This window comes from Acipenser ruthenus, chromosome 3, assembly GCF_902713425.1.
Source record: "Acipenser ruthenus chromosome 3, fAciRut3.2 maternal haplotype, whole genome shotgun sequence".
Taxonomy (NCBI): domain Eukaryota; kingdom Metazoa; phylum Chordata; class Actinopteri; order Acipenseriformes; family Acipenseridae; genus Acipenser; species Acipenser ruthenus.
Genome location: NC_081191.1, coordinates 58,468,425 through 58,474,866, shown reverse-complemented (window position 1 = coordinate 58,474,866; position 6,442 = coordinate 58,468,425).

Below are 6,442 nucleotides of genomic sequence, written 5' to 3'. Positions count from 1 at the left end.
GCAGTTCTGTGTTCCACACTTCAGGTACATGGAGGAGGGTATGTCACTTGCAAAGTCAAGGCACAGTATCAGAACATCTGTGTCTTCAGCAGTAATTACTGTAGCCTTTGACCCTGTCTCTGCAGCATGCAGTGTGTGCAGCAGCATGCGAGTGTCAGCTTCTTCTTGTGTAGACCTCAGCTCGATGACTTCTTCGCAATGGTCTCTGGTGATCTTGTAGCAGTCCTCCTCACTTGTTGCATAAAGTGACTTGCCCTGTAACCTCTCCATGTACTTCGGCAGCTTCCACTGTTTCCACCAAGAAATCAATGAGATCAGACTTGTTGGAGGAGCTGCATCGAAACGTTCTCCATTGCTGAATTTTGTAAGCTTGTGCAATCTTCTTGAACTGAAGGCTGGTGCTTGACCCTCGATTACATCTCTCAGCATCTTTGATGGATGTCTCCCTGTAAATGTCAAACACCATATCAGTCCTCTGACTCTGTGCACCCTCTTGCAGTATAAGAGACAGGGTAGATTCTGCCAGCTCTGCAAATGTCTTGTCATTGCCCTTGACCTGTGTGTTACCTCACTGGGATAGAAGGCAAGACATTTCCCCAGGGGGTCTCAATTAAACCAGCTCCCCCTGGGGACAGTAAAATGAATCACATGTGATCCCTTGGTCCAGCATGTGTGCAGTGATAATTAGAAAAGTCCAGACTGATCATTTCATACATGCCTATCCAGGTGCGAAAAAGCCACTCTGAGGGTGGATATGTCCAGATGCTGTAAACTACCACGTGAGTTACGCTGGAATTGCCCATAACAGCTTAAATTTTTGTTATTTCTGCACAATTTTTGCACCACATTGACTTGAATAACAGGGGAATGGGATAAAGTTAAAAAAACAAGTGTGATAGCCATGTCTATGGTTGAATTAAAACAAAATAAATCCAACAGTGCAGGAAAAATGGCAAAAAAACAGGGTGTGATTTCATATTTAAATGACCACATCTCAGTTCCAAGACTATTTTGATGACATTTAATAGTTTGATCACGTCAACACGTGTTCCCTTGGTCTAGCATATGTGCAATGATATTTAGAAAAGTCCAGACTGATCATTTCATACATCATAATGCCTATCCAGTTGCGAAAATGTCACTCTGAGGGTGGATATGTTCAGATGCTGTAAACTACCACTAAGCTGCCACTCTGACATGGTTATCATATCAAAATATACTCCATAGACAACTACTGTTACAAAAATCACAATGAGATTTTGCCACCTCAGGTGGTACTGATATATGAAAATTCTGATCTTGGCCCATGGACTAAGCGTTTTGTAAACGTTTACCACTTTCTAATAAAACAAAAAGCAAAATACACAATTTCTAGTAATGTAACAAATAATCTTTATCAAAAAACAAACAAACTTATTGGGGGCTCCCGAGTGGCGCATCCAGTAAAAGCACTCGCTAGAGTGCAGGATGGCGTCTGGGGGGAGGGAGGGTTAGGTCGGCCAGGGTGTCCTCGGCTCACCGCGCACCAGCGACCTGTAGTCTGTCCGTGCGCCTGCAGGCTTGCCTGTAAGCTGCCCAGAGCTGCGTTGTCTTCCGACGCTGTAGCTCTGAGGCGGCTGCACGGTGAGTCTGCAGAGTGTAAAGAAGCGGGCGGCTGACGGCACACGCTTCGGAGGACAACGTGTGTTCATCTTCGCCCCTCCCGAGTCAGCGCAGAGGTGGTAGCGGTGAGCTGAGCCTAAAAAATAATTGGGCATTTCAAATTGGGGAGAAAATAATTAAAACTAATTGGCAACAACTAAATTTAAAAAAACAAACAAACAAAAAAAAAACAAACAAACAAAAAAAAAAACTTATTTAATTTAAAGTATTCATTCATGACAAAAGTATTGGCACCCCTGCTTTAGTATTTAATGTTCTCCTTTTTGCTTTTATTACGGCTTTCAGACATTTATGATAATTTTTAACCAGTATGTTACATCTTGTTGGTGAAATCTGGGCCCATTTTGTCTTGCATATGGAATACACAATGCTTGGCTACATCTTTTTTCAGATCAGTCCAAAGTATTTCTAATAGATTGAGATCTGGTGATTGCAAAGGCCATTCCAGAACTTTTATCTTTGTTTTCTTCAAGAATTCTAGAGTTGACTTAGCTGTGTGCTTTGGTTTGTTGTCGTGTTGGAAGATAAACTGTCTGCCAATCAGCCTATGAGCAGATGGTATCACTGTACTTTGTAGAATGTTTTAATACAGAACTGCATTCATTCAATCTTCAATCACATGAATATTTCCAGTCCCTGAACTGCTAAAACACGCCCATATCATGATCGAACCACCTCCATGTTTAACTCTAGGTACAAGGTTTTCTTTATTGAAAGCTTTCCCTTTTTTCTCCAAACATACTGTGGTCCATTTTTGGGGAAAATGATTCTCTGCTAGCTGTACCCATAATTTTCTTTGGATGTCCGCTTTCTGTGGTAATTCTTGATTATTGCTCTAATTGTGGATTTTGGTATTCCATATTTCTTTGATACTGTAGCCATTTCCTTTGTTGTAGTTTGCTATGCGTGCTTTTCTCAAATGTGAATCCAACTCCTTTGTCGTGACCATCATACGCTGTGTTGCCAAAACGTTCTTCTTCAACAGATGTTGGTAATAAGTATCTCTTTTTCTGGCTATTGACTATGCCGCTTAGTTACTGTGTAATGGTTTTCAATCAATTAATATCATTATTTTTTTAAATTTGTTCTGTTACATTTTTAAAGACTTTTAATGTAAAGGTGCCGATACATTTGTCAGAACAAATATTTGAAATTACTAAGTGCTTTTGTTTTTTATAAAGATTGCTTGTTAAACTACCAGAAAAAGTGCATTTTAGTCTTTGTCGTATTAATTAGTGGCTAATGTTCACTAAATGCTTGTATTTAATATATTTTCTTGAATTGTCTTAAGTGTAAGGTGCCAATACTTTTGTCTGCGACTGTAGATATAATAATTTATACGGTAAATTACACTTTGGCATCAAAACCATTCAATATGCTGGAATAGTCTGCATCAGGGTTTATATATGTGCAGGCTTTTCTTCACAACGAATTCACATTTAAAACTTTCAAACTTGACCTACTGTATTGTAGCATATTTTCTCAATTTTGCCCCCGGGGACTTGCAATAATTATGTTTTCTTCTTATTATTTTCAGGAGAAACTGTGTCTTCTCACTCTTTCACTTCCTGCAGACAAACTACTTAGATCAGATTTTCAGGATGCTCTGTTATTTCTTTCAGAAAATATCATCCAGTTGACACCAAAACAACTGAAACTTTGGTACCAGTACAGGAAGTTGCCATTCTGTGCACATAGCTGAGGGTTTAGCCTCTTGAATACTGTCTTCTACATGTTCTCATTGTAATTGATTACATTAAACCATGGATACAACTGAAACGTCGTCTGATATCTTAATGATTGTAACATTTGTAAATTAGAAAATGCCATGGAGATACATTTTTCTGGAGTGTTAAGGTTAAAATAGGAATTGAGAGCTTTAAAAATGTTTTTTTTTTTTTTAACCAGCTACAATTTCTTTATATTTATAATTAAGAGAATGTTCTTATCAAATATCTATACAGTGCCCTCCATAAGTATTGGGACAGTGAAGTCAAAATACGAGTAAAAGATGAATATGAGGCAAAAGTACAGAATGTCACCTTTTATTTCAGGCTATTGCACTCAGCGTGGATTTATTAAGTAAATAAACAGAAACAAAAGATTTAAACAAAACACAAAACACAAAACAAAAAGGCGCGATGGCCAAACAAATAGAAACAAGTATATTTTTTAAATATAGCAATTGTTTTGTTGTGTTCTACGCGCGCTCTCTCTCTCTCTTCGCTCTCCCATACTCTCTACACTCCACTCCTGCAAAACGGACAGCTGCAGGTTCTTATACTCTGGCCAAGGGGTTAACTAGTTGTTAATTATCTTATTACCCCTCGGCCAGAGTCTGCACGCGTTTGGTAAGGATGCATGACTGTCAGCTAGTTAAATAATCAGTAGCTGATCAGTCATGCATCCTCACGGGGTTTTAAATATAAATAATAAAAGACGCGGCGCTTTTATCTGCGCCGCAAACAAATACAAATAATAATAAATACATAGGGGCGGGACACTCCACCACACATGCCCCCCCTTGTGCGCAGCATACATGGCCTTTTCGGCCACCTCCCCCCTTAGTCCCCAAAGTCCCGGCTAGCAGTCCCGGTGCAGGAACATGGGCAGCAACGGGCCAAAGGTGGCGGCCACGGTGGGATGTCCTCCTCCCACCCCAACAACTGTAGCGTCCCAGTGGACCACGCACAGGCCGGCTCCTCTGGCCAAAAAATTTTTGGGGGTGGTCTCCAGACCTCCCCCCCTTTTCCGTGGCCGGCAGCTGCCCTTCATGGGGCTCCAGCCACAGTATTTCATGCAGCGAAAGTGCGGCTGGGGGAGCTGGTCTCCTGACCTCCCCCCCCTTCTTCGTGGTCGGCAGCTCCCCTTCATGGGGCTCCAGCCACAGTATTTCCTGCCGCATGGCAGGACTGGTAGCGACCCCAGGCAAAATAGGACCCTTGGGAGGCGAAGGTAGCAGCTGCAGACCTTCGGCAGGCAACGGCAGCAGCAGCGGACCCTCGGGGGGCGACGGCAGACGCAGCGGACCCTCGGAGGGCGACGGCAGCCGCAGCGGACCCTCGGGAGGTGACGGCAGCCGCAGCGAACCCTCGGGAGGCGATGGCAGCAGCAGCAGCAGCGGACCCTCGGGAGGCGAACTCGGGAGGGGAGCACCTGGCCATGGAGGCGGCAACGGGAGCTCCACTTCTCCCTCGTTCCCTGTAACTGGTGGCTCTCCAGGCGATGCGGAGCAACAGGCAGCCCCAGGCGATGCGGGGCAACAGGCAGCCCCAGGCGATGCGGGGCAACAGGCAGCCCCAGGCGATGCGGAGCAACAGGCAGCCCCAGGCGATGCGGAACAGGCATCCTTGGGCGGTGCGAAGCAGGCATCCTTGGGCGATGCGAAGCCGGCATCCTTGGGTGGTGCGAGGCAGGTAATCCTTGGGCGGTGCGAGGCAGGGCAGGAGCAGTCCTTCCCATGATGGTGGATGTGGAACCAGCAGGTATTCACCCTCTGCTGGTGGAGGTGGAGGTGGAGATGGAACCAGAAGGTATTCACCCTCTGCTGGTGGAGGTGGGAGGGGCAAGCAGTCCTCCCACGGCGGTTGAGGCGGAACCAGCAGATATTCACCCTCTGCTGGTGGAGCTAGGAGCAGCAAACAGTCCTCCCACGGCGGTTGAGGCAGAACCAGCAGGTATTCACCCTCTGCTGGTGGGGCTGGGAGCGGCAAGCTGTTCTCCCACGGCGGTTGAGGCAGAACCAGCAGGCATTCACCCTCTGCTGGTGGAGGTGGGAGGGGCAAGCAATCCTCCCACAGCGGTTGAGGCGGAACCAGCAGGAATTCACCCTCTGCTGGTGGAGATGGCGGAGGCAGAGGCAGCTCTTGCTGCTCTGCTCCTGGCGGTGGTGGAGACAGAAGCAGCTCCTGCTGCTCTGCTCCTGGTGGTGGTGGAGACAGAGGCAGCTCCTGCTGCTCTGCTCCTGGTGGTGGTGGAGACAGAGGCAGCTCCTGCTGCTCTGCTCCTGGTGGTGGTGGAGACAGAGGCAGCTCCTGCTGCTCTGCTCCTGGTGGTGGTGGAGACAGAGGCAGCTCCTGCTGCTCTGATCCTAGTGCTGGAGACAGTGGCAAGGGCTCCCCACCCTCTAACGCTGGAGACGGCAGCAATGGCTCCTCTCCCTCTGGCGCTGGAGACGGCAGCAATGGCTCCTCTCCATCTGGCACTGGAGATGGCAGCAATGGCTCCTCTCCCTCTGGCGCTGGAGAAGGCAGCGATGGCTCCTCTCCCTCTGGCGCTGGAGAAGGCAGCGATGACTCTTCTCCCTCTGGTGCTGGAGAAGGCAGCGATGACTCCTCTCCCTCTGGCGCTGGAGACGGCAGCGATGACTCCTCTCCCTCTGGCGCTGGAGACAGCAGCACTGGCTCCTCTCCCTCGGGCGTTGGAGATGACAGCAATGGCTCCTCTCCCTCTGGCGCTGGAAACAGCAGCGGGGCCCCTCCCATATCTGCAGCCAGGTAGTTGAGCACCATGGCTGCGATGTCTGGGAGGGATGCAGGGTGGTGTTCCTGTTCCCAGGCCTCCCAGCGCTCCCCATCTCTCGCCCACAGGAGGTTGATCACAGCAGGGAGGGCGACCATTATATCCCTCTCAGGCTCCGCCAGCCAGTCCCAGATCCCCTCAGAGGAGACAGGATTCTTCCGCCTCTGAGGATGCGGGTCCTCTCTCACCCTTGCTGGATGCTCAGGCTCCTTCCTCTCCTGCCATGGAGGGGGTTGGTCCGGTGCTACGTGCCCGACCT